Source organism: Molossus molossus, unplaced genomic scaffold, assembly GCF_014108415.1.
Source record: "Molossus molossus isolate mMolMol1 unplaced genomic scaffold, mMolMol1.p scaffold_m16_p_4, whole genome shotgun sequence".
Taxonomy (NCBI): domain Eukaryota; kingdom Metazoa; phylum Chordata; class Mammalia; order Chiroptera; family Molossidae; genus Molossus; species Molossus molossus.
This window is the reverse complement of record NW_023425377.1, coordinates 118,622,827-118,642,275: the sequence shown is the minus strand read 5'-3', so window position 1 is coordinate 118,642,275 and position 19,449 is coordinate 118,622,827. Positions and strand designations below refer to the sequence as shown.

General features: G+C 34.5%; 1 pseudogene; it reads left to right on the top strand.

Moving 5' to 3' along the window:
* Positions 1 to 2,318: 2,318 nt before the first annotated feature.
* On the top strand, positions 2,319 to 2,964 carry LOC118616205 (annotated as a pseudogene).
* Positions 2,965 to 19,449: the final 16,485 nt, after the last annotated feature.

The following is a 19,449-nucleotide window of genomic DNA, read 5'->3' as shown; positions in this document are numbered from 1 at the left end:
CACACAAATTTTTGAAACATGTAATAGCTGACTATTTAGTCAGGGGCACTGACCTCTTTTCCTTTAGATTGCCAAATAAAAAATGACAACGGCCAACACAATAATTTTGATTCATTCACAGTAGATTCGTCCATTGTGAATGAATCAAAATTATACCTATTTTGCCCTGGCCGGGTGGCTCAGTTGGTTGGAGCATCATCCTGTGCACCAAAAGGTTGCAGGTTCGATTCCCAGTCAGCGCATGTATCTAGGTTATGGGTTTGATGCTGAAGTGAATACGGGAGCAATTGATGGATGTTTCTCATCAAAGTCTAAAATCAATAAGAACATATCCTTGGGTGGGGATTAAAACCAAATAAAGTCTTTTAAAAAATTATATGTATTTTTTTGTCAGATCAGTAACAATTATTTTTTTAGTATGCTGCAGAATTTTTATAATTAATTTATGTATGCCATAAGATGAAAAAGGTTGAAAATCACTGGTATATATAGGATAATTGAATGTCATCACTGGAAAGAATAATGTGTGTAACCAGAACTTGCATATTATATTTATGTCATCTAGAAATTATACATTTATTGACAGGATATATTATGCTTTAAAGAACAAAAACAAATTTCAAAGAATTGACAAAATGTATTCTCAGAATACAAGTTAAAACATTAAAAATAAAAAACTGAAAAAAAAAATAGCTAGTATTTGGAAAGTGAAAACATACCATTCAATAAAATATTAGTCAAAGGAGAAATCACATTATCTTACTGAATGTTATGAAAGATATTTAACTAAATGTAAAAAAACTACTATACATTAAAATTCATAGGGTACAGATACAATATCACTCAGAAGGAGTTTAAAGGCAATTATTGGGCAACCCAAGTGGTTAAAAAAAAAGTTAACTAAAGTTTCAGGCAAAAGCAACAAAGTAAACCAAATAAAATACTTAAACATGTAAAGTAAGTTAAAGCAATTTCATCTAAATAAAAGATAAAACACAAGAGAAATGATCAATAAAGACAGGAGTATGTCGCAATGATTAATGAACTAGCCGGCGCTTCGGCGAGTGTGCTTGGGACAGAGAGGAAACCAGATTAAGGAAGTACTGCTAAGACTGAGACGAGGTACAGAACTGTGATACTCAGAATATAAACATCAGATATGAAGAAATACTAAAACACAAATGAAAACAAAGTGAGACATGATTTTGCATTCATCCTTTTTTCAAAAACATTATAGTAAATACAAATAAAAAATGATGGGAGTCTAATTCAGAACAACCCCTCTGAGAGCAGTCTGCCATATATAAGGTCTTGGCGAGTTCACGTATTTTAAAACCAGACATTTGCATGTTGAATATGATGAGCTGTGTGGGTATCTGGGAAGGATTTTCCAGGTGAAGGGTTGGCCAGTGCAACCTCATGACCCATAATTTATCTGGAGTGTTACAGCAGATAACTGTGGGGGAGCCACTGAGGAACAGATGGGAGGTCAATGAGGTGGTGGAGAACTGGGTGGATGGTGACATCGTCTTAGCTTGCAAGCATTTTGACTTGTATTCTGAGCAAGATGTGAAGGCACTGGATGGTTTTGAAGCTACACTATGTTTTAAGTTTAGGGGAGTCATTCTGGATACTGAAGGGCACACTGCAGTGGGACATGTCTAGAAAAAAGGCACTAGGTAATTGGGAAGCTGATGAGTTAATCTATTGTGAGTTGGTTGTGGATTTCACCAGATTGATACGGGCACAGGTGCCCAGATAGTTGATTTGTGGAAATATTTGGAAGGCGCTCATACAATTTCGAGGAAGGCTATAATTTTAGTATGCAAATTTGACCAATTTTAAATTATTTCTCATTAAGGAAATATTATAAAATATAACTAAGTGTTGATAGGTATTAGAAGTATTTCTAAAAGGTATATTATACTCTAACACTGTATATTTGTTATGTAAAGACAATTGTAGTTTTAAATGTTCAGGAATGTACCTATGTTTTAATATATATTCAAATATAACCGAACTATTGCAGGAACAGACTATTCATATTATTAGACTTGAACTATTTTACAATCCATGAAGGTAGTTTAGCAAGCCTCTCAGCAGGGTGAGTTCAAGCAATTAACTTGTATATAAAAAAATACTAAGTTGCCTCATTAGGTTTTGTGACTGTAATCTCTAAAAATGTAACCTTAGTAAGTGTAGGCAAAGAGGAATTTAAGATTTTTCATGAAAATGCCTGAAGAATGTCTTTAGAGGTAGGATTTCACACATATTTTGGGGACACATGTGAAACTAAAATCAGCTTGAGATCATCTAAGATGGCAACTGTGGAACCAGAAACCACCCCTACTCCTAATCACCCACCTACAGAAGGAGACGGAACAGAAACTAACCAAGAGGTTGCTAACCCAGAACATTATATTAAACAACCTTTACAGAACAGATGGGAACTCTGTTTTTTTCAAATGATAAATGCGAAACTTGGCAAGCAAACCTTTGGCTGATCTCTGAGTCTGATACTGTTGAAGACTTTTGGGCTCTGTACAACCATATCCAGTTGTCTAGTAATTTAATGCCTGGCTGTGACTACTCACTCTTGGAGGGTGGTATTAAGCCTATATGGGAAGATGAGAAAAACAAGGAGGACGATGGCTAATTACATTAGACAAACAGCAGAGATAAAGTGACCTGATCGTTTGTGGCTAGAGATATTGCTGTGACTTATTGGAGAATCTTCTGATGACTACAGTGATGATGTATGTAGAGCTGTGTTAATGTTAGAGCTGAAGGTGATAAGGTAGCAATATGGACTACTGAATGTGAAAACAGAGAAGCTGTTACACATATAGGGAAGTATACAAGGAAAGGTTAGAACTTCCTCCAAAGATAGTGATTGGTTATTAGTCCCACGCAGACACAGTTACTAAGAGCAGCTCCACCACTAAAAATAGGTTTGTTGTTTAAGAAGACACCTTCTGAGTATTCTTATAGGAGATTGTGTCAAGCAATCGAGATTTGGGAGCTGAACCAAAGCCTCTTCAAAAGCAGAGTGAACTGCATTGAAGTTTGATTTCCATCTAAATATTGCAAAGATATAAAAGAAGTCTCATTCAGTTGCAACAAGAACATGCAAAGATATTTGAACACATGGAGACTAAATAGCATGTTATTACAAATTTCTAGAAACACATAGTCTCCCAAAACTGGACACAGAAGAGATAGAAAACTTGAACAGACCAATAATAACTAAGAAAATTAAAGATGTAATCAAGACTGTCCCAGCAAACAAAAGCCCAGGCCTGGACAGCTTCACTGGGAAGTTTTACCAAACATTCAAAGAAGAACTAACCCATTCTCCACAAACTATTTCAAAAAATTCAAGAAGAATAAAGATTTCCAAACTTGTATTATGAGGCCGGCATAATTCTAATTCCAAAATCAGAAAAAGACACTACAAAGAAAGAAAACTACAGGCCAATATCCCTGATGAACATAGATGCCAAAATCCTGAACAAAATACTAGCAAATAAGATCCAGCAATACATCAAAAAATTATTCACCATGACCAAGTGGGACTCATCCCAAAGATGCAAGGCTAGTACAATATTCACAAATCGATAAATGTGATACACCGCATAAACAAAATGAAAGATAAAAACCACATAATCATATCAATAGACATTGAAAAAGCATTTGACAAAATCCAGCACCCATTTTTTATAAAAACACTCAACAATGTGGGAATAGAGGGGTCATATCTCGACATAATAAAGGCCATATATGAAAGACATACAGCTAACATCATACTCAGTGGCAAAAACTAAAAGCGTTTCCCTTAAGAACAGGAAAAAGACAGGGATGCCCACTTTTGCCACTCTTATTTAACATAGTACTGGAAGTCTTAGCCACAGTAATTAGACATAAAGAAAAAATAAAAGGGATCCAAATTGGAAAGGAGGAAGTAAAACTGTCATTATTTGCAGATGACATGATATTATACATAGAAAACCCTAAAGACTCCATCAAAAATTTACTATACTTAATAAGTGAATTTGCCAAAGTAGCAGGATACAAAATTAAGTCAAGAAATTGACAGCATTCTTATACACCAATGATGACCAGGTTATACTACAAAGCTACTGTAATCAAAACAGCCTGGTACTGGCACAGGAACAGGCATATAGACCAGTGGAACAGAACTCAGAAACCAGAAATTGACCCAAGACATTATGCTCAATTAATATTTGACAAAGGAGGCAAGAGCATACAATGGAGTAAAGACAGCCTTTTCAATAAATGGAGTTGGGAAAATTGGACAGCTACATGCAAAAAAACGAAACTAGACAATCAACTTACATCATACACAAGAATAAATTCAAAATGAATAAAAGACTAAATGTGACTCGTTCATCCATAAAAATCCTAGAAGAAAATGTTGGCAACAAAATGTTGGACATCATACACAGCAGAATTTTCACTGATACATCACCCAAGGCAACAGAAACAAAGGAATAAATGAACACATAGGACTACATCAAACTAAAAAGCTTCTGCACAGCAAAAGAAACAACCATCAAAATGGAAGGGGAACCCACTGTATGGGAGAGCATAATTGCCAATGATACATTAGATAAAGGGTTAATTTCCAAAATATATAGTGTGCTCACACAACTCAAAAATAGAAAGACAAAGAACCCAATTAAAAAAATAGAAAAAGAAACTAGACACCTCTCCAAACAGGACATACAAATGGCTAAGAGACATATAAAGAAATGTTCAACATCACTAATCATCAGAAAGATGCATATTAAAACAACTATGAGGTATCACCTCACACCTGTCAGAATAGCTGCCATCAACAAATCATCAAACAACAAGTGTTGGCGAGGGTGTGGAAAAAGGGAGATTCTAGTACACTGCTGGTGGGAATGCAGACTGGTATAGCCACTATGGAAAACACTATGGTGTTACCTCAAAAATTAAAAATTGAATTGCCATTTGACTCAGTGATCCCACTTCTAGGAATATACCCTAAGAAGCCTGAAACACCAATCAGAAAGAATGTATGTACCCCCATGTTCATAGAAGCACTATTTACAATAGCTAAGATCTGGAAATAGCCCAAGTGTCCATCAGTAGACAAATGCATAAAAAAGCTGTGGTACATATACACAATGGAGTACTATGCAGCTGTAAGAAAGAAAGATCTCTTATCTTTTGAGAGGACATGGAGGGACCCGGAGAGTATTATCCTAAGTGAAACAAGCCAAGCAGAGAAAGACAAATATCACATGATCTCACTTATTTGTGGAATATAATGAACATAACAGTCTGAGGAACAGGGTAGATCCAGAAACATGGAAGTAGGGTACAGACTGACAACCCTCAGAACTGGTGGTGGGGGGGGAGATAAACCACAGAACTTATATGCATAACTGATGGACATGGACAACAAAGCTGGAGACAGGGTGGGGGGGATGGGGAGGATGGTGTCAATGTGGAAAAAAGGAGAAAAATCTGTAACAAAAATGAATTAATAAAAAAAAAAAGGAAGAATAATTTAAATCCAAAAAAAAAACCTAAAAAACTAAAATCAGCTTGGCATAATGAAATAAAAAGAATGATGTGATTTTTATTGAAATAAACATAAAATATTTATTAATGTATTCTGTTTTTTCAGTTTTGTTCACATTTTATATTATTTTATTATTATAGTTGATATATATTATATTAGTTTCAGGTATAGTGTACAACATTGTATTTTGACATTTGTATAGCTCATGAAGTGATCACCAGAATAGGTTTATTTAGAATAAATAATGTTAAGGACTTTAAATCAACATGATATTAGCCATTATTGCTGGACACTGACCACTCACAATAAAATATAAAATAAAATGAAATGAAATAAAATAATAAAATTAAATAAAAATTAAATTAAATAAAAATGAAAACCAACTTTCTTAAATCTATTTTCTCATTTTTTCAATGTTTAAGAATAAAATGAACATATGAGGGAATAATGGTTATAGAGTCTTCAAAAAGCATCTGATCAAAAAATTAAAAATTGAACTTCCATTTGACCCAGTGATCCTGCTTCTAGGAATATACCCTAAGAAGCCTGAAACACCAATCAGAAAGAATATATGTAACCCCATGTTCATAGCAGCACTATTTACAATAGCTAAGATCTGGAAACAGCCCAAGTGTCCATCAGTAGAAGAATAGATAAAAAAAGTTGTGGTACACATACACAATGGAGTACTATGCAGCTGTAAGAAAGAAAGATCTCTTATCCTTTGAGACGACATGGAGGGACCTGGAAAGTATTATCCTAAGTGAAATAAGCCAAACAGAGAAAGACAAATACCACATGATCTCACTTATATACGAAATATAATGAACCTAACAGTCTGAGGAATAGGGTAGAACCAGAAACATGTAAGTAGGGCACAGACTGACAACCCTCAGAAGAGGGGGTGGTGGGGGTGGGAAGAGATAAACCACAGAACTTATATGCATGTATACATAACCAATAGACATGGACAACAAAGCCAGGGACTGGGCAGGTGTGGGGTGGGGATAGGGGTGCCAATGGGGTAAAAAAGGAGAAACATCTGTAACAAAAAAATAATTTAATTAAAAAAAAAAAAGCATCTGACATGATCAAGAGTCACAAAATTTATATTTTAGTAAATAATTAGCTGAAATTTAACACTATTATAATAGGTATAAAACTAATGTCTGGTGGATAGTTTGTGAATACAATAATATATAGACATTTTCTAGAAAACCTGGCATTAACACTTATAAAAAGAATATTCTGCTGCCTCCTTCCCAAGTATGCTGTCTATATTTCTTTGTGAGTGTTGAGGATGGTTGTTGAAATACAGCAGGTACAATTGTGTCATTCTACAATAATATTAATCACTGGGTTTCAGCCTTTTTCATCTCACAGCACACATGAACTAATTACTAACATTCTGCACAAACTAAAAAATATATTATTATATCTTTTGCTGATCTGACAAAATAAAATCGGTATAATTTGATTCATTCACACTGGACGCCTATTGTTGTGTTGGCTGTTGTCATTTTCGTATTTGACAATCTAAGGGGAAAGAGGTCAGTGCTACTGTGTAAAAAGTCAGGTATTGCATGTTTTAAAAATTCTTGTGGCACACGATTTGAAATCACTGATATAAATGACAGGTGACTCTATAATAAAATCACTACAAATATCATCTGAATGTGCAATTGTAGATTCAGGTCAACACATTATGTAAAACTGTTAACAGTGTTTTTCATAACATGTTTTGTGAATCAACTTGGAAAGCTTTATCTTGTGTTCGTTTTATAAAATAACGTGTCAAATTAAGGTCTTATGGAGGCTTCTGACACAGTGGTATGAAGATAAATGCTTAAAAAATAAGGTTGATAGAGTATTTTCTTAAATTCAAAATGCAGAAAATTTAGTATGAACAAAGTCCATGTTTGAGTAACTGAGTTAAGTTTTAAAAATGTGACAGGCTTATGTCAAAATATTGTTGTTTTTTGAAAAATAAATTTAACCTTAATGTTGATAGTATTAAAAAAATACTTTAAAGTCTTGTAGTCTTAAGTTTTTGACTAACAGAAAATTTGGGTAACCTAGCCTCTTATTAGCTGCTGCGTTATGATAAGTATTTCCATCATAAATGCTACGAATGGATATTTTGTCCATAGCTTGACTATAGCTAAGTTGATTCTACTCATAACTCTACTTTTTATGGCTTCTTACCACAGTCATTATTATTATAGGAATATACTGGATTTGTTTGTAAGAAAAATAATGTTCTTTGTAAGGAAATCTACATCTGGAAATGTGATATTATAAAATTATCTTAACTTGATTTATACAATTTGAGCTATTCTATATTAATAATTTAAGGACAAAAGATCAACTATGTAACTTTTTAACATAAAATTTTCCTTAAATTATTTTGTTTTCAATTTATCTTATTGATGAGATCATTAAAAATATAGGACTATTTACATTTAGTGCTACATGAAATCTTACTTGCAATTTTCAACTGATGGATTTAAAATGAGCATATCTAAGATCATTATCTAGTGAATTTTGAAAGGTGGCACTTCACCAAGAAAAACAGTTGTAGAGGGGAAAACTAACTCAGTTTTTTTCTGTTGGTTCAACTAATATTTGTTCACTAGGATATGAACCCTTAGGAAACTCATCTTGTTGCCATTCCAAGGGCCCAGACTTGGAGAATAGGGTGGAGACATCAAGCCTTAGTCCTGGGTGCTTTCGGCAACTATCTGCTGGGAAGAAGGGAACTAGTTTATGAGCTCTGCTTAAGCATGACATTCCCTCTTAAAACATTCTTGCATGTCCTCATTTTGCTTATAGTATTTCTTTAAAAGTACTGCCTATATCCTTTGTATGTTATGTGTTGAAGGCAGAGTGGTTCTTCAATTTGCATTGTTTATGACTGATGTTAGTTAACAGCATGGTAACCTTTAGTGTTCAAACAGTGGCTGGACTATCCTGTAAGAAATCTGTTTCATCTTAGCTCATTTATCTGATGTCTGATGTTAAATTAAGTAAGAGAAAGTGGTTATACCTTTGTAATGGGAAAACATGGCTGGCATGTTTAAGCATCTCAGGGACTGAATGTGTTTCCCTCCCTCCCTCCCTCCCTCCCTCCCCCCCCTCCCTTCCTTCCTTCCTTCCTTCCTCCCTCCCTCCCTCCCTCTCTCTGGTTCACTTTTCTTTCTCTCTCTTTCTTTTTCTTGCTATCTATCATCTATTAAGAGACAATATAATCACCTACTTCTCAAAAAACCAGTATGTCAACTTTATATTTTATCTCTAATTCTTTCTAATTAATTTTTGTTTTGAAACAACTTCTGAAATATATTTGAAAACATTTACCAATCTTTTGTTCTTAGTAAATGTCACCAAATTATATTTTCTTTTCTTAAATATGTTTTTATTGATTTTTTAGAGAGAGAGGAAGGGAGAGAGAGATAGAAACATTGATGTGAGAAAGAAACATCAATCAGCTGCCTTCTGCATGGCCCTCACTGGGGATGGAGCCCACAACCGGGGCATGTGCCCTGACCAGGAATCAAACTGGGACCTTTCAGTCCATGGGCTGACACTCAATCACTGAACCACAGCAGCTAGGCCCAAATTATATTTTCAAAAATTTAATTTTAGAATTTCAACTGACTAGCCAAGCAAATACATTATACAATTATAAAATATCAAACAAGTTGTTTCCTTCTTTCTATTTAATGACCACAAGGGGTGCCGTTTACCTTACAACATTGGGTTCTAGTGTTTTAGAGCTTCAAAAATAATGAAAAAAACTTTTGCTGGTCAACTGCTCAACTGTCATCCCCATGATCTTGTCTGGACACACAGTAGATACTCAGTAAATGCTGATGAGGTGAAATGCATGCGGTAGTGTGTAGAGATGAATGAGATACTTAGGTGCAATGACCTATCAATATCAGTTTCAAACAGCCATGTTTGAAAATCTGAGATCTTGAGCAGACAACAATTTCATGACCAAGAAATATTTTCTCACATTAAAATCTCTTATTAGGTACTTGTATTTTTCCTTGGACACAAAGCAATTCATTCAATAAGTAAAATCTTCAAATGAAAATAATTAGCAGATTTGACTAGCTCGTATAAACAAATGTCAATAAAACATAATAAAAGGCAAAAAATATTTTTCTTGTTTTATCTTTGCAAAAGACTATGGCTAGAGGAATTATGTTACTACAGTGGAATGCACATTTCCTTTGATAACTCTGTCAGAGACACACTATTTTTGTGATTCAACCTTATTGTTTTTAGTATTTAACATACTATGTGATAGATAAAATGTAATCTATAAAAATAAATATTATCAATGCACATTGTCACCTGTCAATATTTCTAAACCACAGAAATAGAAAAAATATGTTTTTTAGTTTGTTAAAGTACATAGGGAAAAAGCAAAACACTTTATGTAATCAGAAAGGTTTCTCTACCTCAAATTGTATATGATTTTCTTAATAATGTTTCCCCTTAAATTAACTTAAGATAATAAGGGTGACATTTTATAAATAATCATTATTAAAAAATGAGATTACATGTGCTTTTATAATATTTTGATATTAGATAATATTTTAAGGCTAGATCTTTAAAAGGCTGTATTGTTAAACCTGTTTCTGCTGGTAAATAAGCGAGAGAAAAAAATTTATTTTCACATTTCTAATACTGCCTCATTTAATGAGGTTGATTTATTATTACTTCCTTTAAAGAGTTGACTTTGTTGTGTCTCCCTGAGTATGCTTCATGTCATATTTACCAATTATTCTAGATTCCTTAACAGCCAATTGTCATTTCATTTTGTTTAGTTACTAGATCAACCTTGTTGTAAGTGATCATAAATATGGACAATTACCATGGACAATATGGACAATAACTAGAAAAAAATGCTCATTTTAAGCAACCAGATGCTCATTTTAAGCAGCCTTAACAATACGTTAGAGGTGGGTTGAATATGATGCAAATTTGATACATGTTTCATGGATCACACCTATAAACACACGAATTTGGGGGAGATGGTCTCCTGATCACATTGATGATTTTAAATATATAACATTCTAAACAATTAACACAATGATAAGTGAAATATTTGATAAAATAAACATATTTGGTTTATAATAACTAATGCTTATTGTTTTGATTGTCTGAGAAGCCTTTGAAGTTTACAAGATCTTAAGATAAGAATTTAAGTCTATTTTTTATCGACTGAAAATATATTTTTCAGAATCTTTACTCCATATAAATAGTAATCATGTATTTGATATATGGGTATATAGAAGGACTTTGACAAGTTATTCATTCCTATTAGAGTTTTTAATGGTAAGCCTGACTTAAGGAGAAAAAGAGAAATGTTTCTTCAGCTCAGCTAAGTGATGATTTTATTTCAGTCAATGCATGAATGTGTAATTGGAAAATAACAATGTCAATATAATAGATTTATATTTGTATGGAAATGCATTATATTTAATTTTCTAAATTTGTAAACTAACTATCATCTGCAGTGTTCTGAGGCAACCTATTCTAATTTACTGAAACTAACATTTTGTAATTTGGTGAAATAAATTTTTACTGAATTAGCATGCCTGGCTCTTTAAATCTGAGTAACATTGGCAACAATCAAATAAAAATTTGTTCTTTCTACTTTTCTTTAGGAGACTATTACAGCCCCTCTTGTAGAGCAAATGTTGACAAGAAAAGATATTACTTAATATTTTGAGTTGTTGTTTTCTTTTTTTCTTAACTTTGCTAACCTTTTATTGGGTTATAATACACATTAATAAAAGTATACAATTCATTAAATATCAAATTTTAAAATATTTTACACACCCATGTAATCAGAACCCAGACCTGTGAACAGAACTTGACCAGAATTCAGAAGCCTTTCAAAACACCTTTCTAGTTCCTCCATTTTGATTTGTTACAATATTGATTATGTTTGCTTGCTGGGAAATGTACATCAGTATAATCATACAATATGTTATTGTGTGTCTGACTTCTTTCTCTATTGTGTTTGTGAGATTCATCCACTGTTGTATATTGTTCTATTGTCATTATTGTATAATATTCTATTTTATGAATATATCACAATATATTTATTCATTCTGCTATTGATGGCTATTTAGGTAGTTTTCAGTTTGTTGCCTCAAAGAGGTGGAGACTAAAGGAGTCTCATATTTTCACACTATTATCAAGTCAAGTGTCCTGGTCTATAATAGTGAGGGTCTCAGACAAAGTTCTACAGGACTTATACCTGTGAAGAAAGCCCGCTAACCAAAGATCACTAGTAACACACCTATAATCATACAAAGTTGGATAGATTGGTATGTTGCAGCATAAAAAATGGGGGAAAAAAACAATCCATGGGACATCTCATAGGGATTCAGTGAGGGTACTTATAGGATATGGAGTGCTAAATTAAGCAATATGATTTGTCAGATTTTTTATTTTGATTTTTTAACCTTATTTTTATTGTTGACATTATCACAGATGTCCCCATTACCCCTACCCTTTGCCCACCTCCACCCAGCTCCCATCACATTTTTAAACCAGCCAAGAGTAAGTTCGTTTTTAAAACATGATTCTATGCAGAATTACTATTAGGTACATCAGTGGTCTTGAACTATTTGGATATGGATGCACTGGTATATGTTTGAATTTTGACTGTCTTTCATGTCATTATTTGGTATAGTTTGCTTATTTTGCATGTAGTAGTAACATTTGAAAAGTTATGGTTTCTATTTTAATTTTTAGTTCTCTTATCACAGCCTAGCTGTTAGTAGATTCATTTTTCTATGTGTTAATGTTTCTGCCACTGGAAGAGAATTGAAGGAGGGGTCCTAAGTGGTGTGTCAGAAATTCTGATACCATAAGAATTTGATTTTGATTTTAAAAAATTATTATCAAAAACTTTCATAGACATTAATACCAATACATCTTATACTTTGTGAGGAGAATTATACAAATTCACATTAGAGAAAATATGGAAAAGAATAAGGCTGTGAAGAAGACTACCACTTAAACATTTTTTTTCAACCCTGGCTGGTTTGGCTCAGCAGTTAGAGCATCAGGTCACATACCAGAGTCATGAGTTTGATTCCAGTCATGGGCACATACATTGGTTGTGGTTGATCCCTGGCCCTGGTTGGGTTTGTGCAGGAAGCAACCAGTCGATGTGTCCCTTTCACATCAATATTTCTCTCTCTCTCCTTCCCTCCCTTCCCCCCACTGTACCAGAAAATCAATGAAAAAATATTCTCAGAAGAGGATTCTTTTAAAAAAGCATTTTTTTTTCAAATCATGGTTCAGTTTAAAAGGTTAGAAGTGATTATTTTTAAGCCAACTAGTTTATCAAAAAATAAATTACTAACAATTACGAGAGTATAGACTCCAAAGGGAGTAAAGCAATCAAATGTAGTACTTCTCTGGGAGTCCCCCACTGTTTCTCCTTAGGGATTCTGTTGGCTAATAAGACAGAGAAAAATACTAACAAAACACTCCCATTGTCTCAAATACATGCAAGGTGAACAACTTCCTCATCAACATTGTACTTACAGAAACTCCTTTCTTTCTAAAATAACCATAGAAGTGGGGACATATCTTTATGCTAATCTACATGGTAACCCTTATTTTTTTAGACACTTGAGGTTAAGAAAAAATCTTGTTGCTGCAGTCCCAAAATTCTAAAAATGCTTTTAAATGTAAAACTTAAAATAGGAAAAACTGGTAAATAAGGGTATGTAATTAGTTATCATCAGTTTAAGCAATAACTTAGTCACTTCTCCGTGTTACTCTAATGGATGTGACCATTATTTTACTGGTTCTTTTATGCTTATGCTCCCACTTCTGCTCTTTATCGACTTCTTGGACAGTGTGTAGTGGCCAGTCATTTTGTTCCTATTAACTGCTCTTTATTAGGAGTAAACTCAGTAATATGAAAAGTCAGCTCCATTTTTTAATGGATAAAATAAATTGTCATATCAAGATCAATCATGGGAAGAACTCATTCCACCCAATCCAATCAAAAGTGACTACTACCTAATGTTTTTAAATTGGAACGGCAGGATTGAATTGTTCTATGTGAGAGAATAGGCCAAGAGTGTTATGAAGTTATTGAAGTGCTACTCAGGAAATGCACCTAGATTTGATAAAAATAGAAGATTCCATTCATCCCAAAGAGCACAGGGAGAAGGTAATTGAACCTACATAATAACTATCATGATAGGCATATGACTTACCTATCTGCTTCAAAGGACTTGGAGAAAAAGGTACAGAAATACCAGATATCCAAGAGTCCTGAAAAGAATGAATTTAAATAAATGACCTGGCTCCCACAGATATCTGACCTAGAAGAGAGGTTGCTTCTCTCCCTTTGATGTACTATATCATTAATAATTTTCAGGTTGGATATAATTGGTATATTGATTATATTGCTTCTTTTATTTAGTGGATTCTAGAAGAAATAATGTGTAGTGTGCAAAAGTTGCATGTCAAAGAGTAGGGATAGGGCTAAAGGAGGAAGTGCCACTCTTAAGTCATTTCTACCAGTGAATTTTTTTTTCTGGTTTCTCTATATTAAAAAGCTCTCTATTATGTATGTTACCAAATCTGAATTTCTCTCATTGAATTATTTCAAGTCATTTAAAAATTTAAGTCAGATTACATTTATTCATTTTTGTTTTATATATAAAAAGCTTTCTTCTATTGTCAGTCTTCTTACATTATCATCTTTATTTGAAAGATACCCATCTACGTAGAATAGTCTTTCCAATTCATAATATAAGCCATCAATTTTGTGGTCAATTACATAATAATCTATCATGTTCATTTATCAATTCATACATACTTGTGTTTTATTCTAGAATATATTGTAAGAGACATGAAAATAGAATATATATCTTATGCTTATTTTATATATCTTCTAGTCAACCTGGGATTACAATACATTAAAATATAAACCATTTTAATTAACTGACAGTTATCCCAAATGTCATCAGTCTATTTTCGCATACAAAAGAAAAATTCTGAGTACTCATTTTATAAATCTTTTTACTTAAGTGCATAATTAATATATATTCTAAAAAGAAAATACAAGATTATTTCAGATAATATTTCCCAACATAGAACGGTAGAATTAAGAAAGTATTTTAATATTGTTTTAACAAACAACATTTCCAGAATTCAGAGACATTTATATTTTATTTAGCTAAATACTATTTAAAACATATTGTTAAAAGCAGAATAAATAAGGTTATAATTTATTCATGTAAAAACAAAATAGTGCCCAGCCAGTGTAGCTCAGTGGTAGAGCATCAACCCATGCACCAAGAGGTCGCAGATTCAATTCCAAGTCAATGCATATGCCCAGGTTGTGGAACAAATCCCCAGTGGGGTACATGCAGGAGACAGCCAATCAATGTTCTCTCTCATCAACGTTTCTATCTCTCTATTGAATAAATTCAATAAAGAAAAAAAAAACACATCATAATCTTAAGATAAATAAAAACACAGCTGTTTTGTCTCTTTAGTGATATATTCATAAATCAAAAAAATTGTGTCACTTGGGTTTCTATAAAAATATATTTGAAGATTTATTTTATATTTAAAAATATTTTTGGATCATTGAAAGTATGGCCTATACCACTTATCCTAGGTTAATATTCTGACTATTTGGCAGGAAGAAAAAGAACTTCTAAAATGCACAAATATAGCTATTTCATTCAATGCATACTGGACTGTGGTAGTCACAGTAGTGCATAAGATTACTTGGATTGTTCATTTCCATAAATAATCTCACTACATTAACCAATATGTTTGCCAACCATACCAGGAAACCTTATGCATTGTTAGTTGAGGGATTATAAAAATTATAGCTCTACAAGATTCCAAAATGGTGGCAGAGTGAATAGAAGCTACACAGACCATCTCCCAGGACCAAAATGAAATTACAAATAAAATAAAGACATCATCAGGGAAAACCAATAGAAAAGCAGCTGGAGAGGACTTGTATAACCAGGGACAGAAAGAAGACACTGAATCGAGCCAGGTAGGACCTGTGGAGGCACGAGAGGGCAGGCTGGGAGCTCACAGATAGCAGCTGTTTTAGATGTGAGCAGCTCCCTCAGGATTAAAATCCCAAGCTGGCTCCACAGTGCAGAGGGCTGGAACAGAGCACTAAGTTAGCTATAGCCACTTTCTTTGGGCTGCAGCAGAGGAAGGGTGGATTGGACTGGAACTGTGTGGAGAGACTTGGAAGCGTGGAGAGCTGGGAGGGCAATGGGAGCTTTGTGCTGAATCACTCTCTCAAAGGACACTAGCCATATTACTCAAAGAGCCCCTACCCAGAGCCTCAGGGACAATCAACAGCCCCTCTTTCAGGAATTTAATACCAACTGGCCAGGCCAGAGAAATGCAAATTGAGGCTCATTAACAGCCAGGGAACAACTGCCCCACCTGCTGGAAATCTTACCCTGAACATCTGAGGGATTTTTTCATTCAGTTGTTACAACCCAAGGCTCATAAAGTAACTGGGACTAATAGCCTCCAGGCAAAAAGCTAGAGGATAACTGAAACTTTTTTGTGGTTGCAAATCTACCCAGGAAAGTAGGACTTACCAGTAGTGGTTTTTAATATGGGTTCTCCCACACTCATGCAAACCCATTAAAAGGAGCCACAACCAGAGGAACACCAATAGCCATAGAGAAAATTTGGCAGGCTCCAAAACCCACTGAGACAGCCAAAATGGTGAAAGAAAGAAATAAATTCCAAATGAAAGAACTAGAAAACTCTAGTGAAGAAGAGATAAATGAAATGCAGTTAAGCAAATTATCAGATGTAGAGTTCAGAGTGGTGATAATGAGGAAGTTCAACAGCATGAGTAAAGAGCTAAATAGCATGAATAAAGATATAGAAATATTGATAATTAACCAATTGGAATTGAAAAACCACTAAGCAGAAATGAAGAGTGACGTAGCAGAAATAGAGAACACATTGGAAGGTATAACCAGCAGAGTAAAGGACTATATCAGTGAATTAGAAGACAGGGTAGAAAAAAACACCCAATCAGAGAACTAAAAAGAAAACAACAATTAAAAAACAGGAAGACAGCTTAAGAGAACTGTGGGACAATATGAAATGTAACAACATCCACATCATAGGAGTTCCAGAAGAAGAAAATGAGCAAAGGTTGGAGAATATATTTGAAGAAGTAGTCACAGACACTTCTCTAACTTAGTGAAGGAAAAAAATCATACAAGTACAAGAAACACAGAGAGCCCCAAGTTAAAAAAACACAAAGAGATCCATACCAAGACACATAATAATTAAAATGCCAAAAATTAAAGACAAAGAGAGAATCCTAAAGGCAGCAAGAGATAAGCAACAGGTTATCTACAAAGAAAACCCCATAAAGCTTTAAGCTGACTTCTCAACAGAAACACTACAGGCCAGGAGAGAATGGCATGAATTAATCAAGGTCATGAAAAACAAGGATCTGCATCCAAGACTACTCTATTCAGCAAGGCTATCATTCAAAATAGAAGGTCAAATAAACAGCTTCCAAAAAAAAAAAAGGCTAAGGGAATATATTAGCACCAAAACATCAATGCAAGAAATGTTAAAAGGACTGCTGTAATTAGTAGAAGAAATAGGAAGAAAAATAGAACCACACAAAAACAAAAATGGCAATAAATAAGTACATATTAATAATAACCTTAAATGTAAATAGATTGAATAAGAAAGCACGTCTCATATATATTTTGTTTACAAGAGACCCACCTCACAACAAAAGACTGATATAGGTTGAAAGTAAGGAACAGAATGAAATCTTCCAAGCAAACAGAAAGAAAAAAGAGCTGGCGTAGCAATACTCATATCCAATAAAATAGACTTCAAAATGAAGGCCACACTAGAGACAAAGAAGGTCACTACATAATACTGAAAGGATCTATCAGGAGAATTCCAAAATTGCGGCAGAGTGAATAGAAGCTACACAGACTATCTCCCAGGACCAAACTTGAATTACAACTAAAATAAAGACAAATCGATGGGAAAAAGCAACAGAAAAGCAGCTTGCGAGAATCATATAACCAGGGACATTGACTTGATCCTGCTAGGATTGTGGAGGTGCAAGAAGGGGCTGGGAGCCCATGGACAACAGTGGCCTTAGCTGTGAGCAGCGCCCTCGGGTTAAACTCCTAAGCGGCTGCACAGTGCAGAGCGAGGACAGATACTAAAATAGCCACAGCCACTCACCTTGAGCTCCAGCAGAGGGAGGGCAGAATGGACTGGAACTGTGTGGGGACACTCGGGATTTGAAGGGGGCTCAGAGCTTTTTCTGAGTTCCAAGCTCGCAGGACAATGGCCATCTTACTCCTCTCCAGATCTCTAGAGGCTGCAGACCCTTTCCTGGAGATTCAACCCCACTCAGGTGGGCCATTGAAATGCAAATTTAGGCTCATTAAAAACGAGCATCTGCCCCATACTTGTGAAATCCCCTTATGATGAGCACCTGAGGGAGTTTTTCATTTAACTGACAACCCAAGGATTCAAGTAACAGCTACTGATAGCCTCCAGGCAAAAAGCTAGAGGATAACTGTACCATTCCTGGGCTAGCAACTTTAACTAGGAAAGTAAGACTTGACAGTGGTGTTTAATGGGGGTCCTCCCTTGCTCATCCAAACCCAGGAGAGAGAACCACAAATAGCAGAACACCAATACCCATAGGGAAAATTTGGCAGACTCCCAAGCCCACTGTGACAGCCAAAATGGTGAAACACAGAAACAAATGGCAAATGAAAGAACAAGAGACCTCCACCGAAGATGAGATAAATGTGGAGCAGTTAAGCAAGTTAGCAGAGCTAGAATTCAGAGCCATGATCTTGAGGAAGCTCAACAGCATGAGTAAGGACATAGAAATGTTGAAAATCAACCGGTTGTAAATTAAAAACCACCAAGAAGAAATCAAGAATGACATCAGAAATAAAAAGCACATTGGAAGATCTAAACAGCAGAGTAGAGGAAGCTCAGGACCAGATCAGTGATTTAGAGGACAGGGTAGAAAAAATCAACCAATCAGAAAACCAAAAGGAAAAAACAATTAAATAACAGGAAGACATCTTAAGAGAACTGTGGGACAATATGAAATGTAATAATATTCGCATCATACGAGTCCCAGAAGAAGAAAATGAGCAAGGGTTAGATAATTTATTTGAAGAAATAGTGACAGAAAATTTCCCTAATTTGACGAAGAAAGCAGGCATTCAAGTTCAAGAAGCACAGAGAGCCCCAAGTAAGAAGAACCCAAATAAGCCCACACAAAGACACATAGTAGTTAAAATGCCAAAAATTAATGACATAGAGAGAAAGAATCCTAAAAGCAGTAAGAGATAAGCAACAGGTTATATACAAAGGAAAACCCATAAGGCTCTCAGCTGACTTCTCAAAAGAAACACTACAGGCCAGAAGGGAGTAGCGTGAAGTAATCAAGATTATGAAAAACAAGGATCTGAATCCAAGACTACTCTACCCAGCAAGGCTGTCAATCAAAATAGAAGGTCAAATAACGAGCTTCCCAGACAAAAAAAGGCTAAGGGAATACATTAGCACCAAACCAGCACTGCAAGAAATGTTAAAAGGACTGCTGTAATTAGTAGAAGAAATAAGAAGAAAAATATAACCAAACTAAACAAAAATAGCAATAAATAAGTACATATCAATAATCACCTTAAATGTAAATGGACTGATACGCCAATAAAAATACACAGAGTAGCCTCTTTAATAAATGGTGCTGGGAAAATAGGACAGCTACATGCAAAAAAATGAAACTAGACCATCAACTTACACCATAC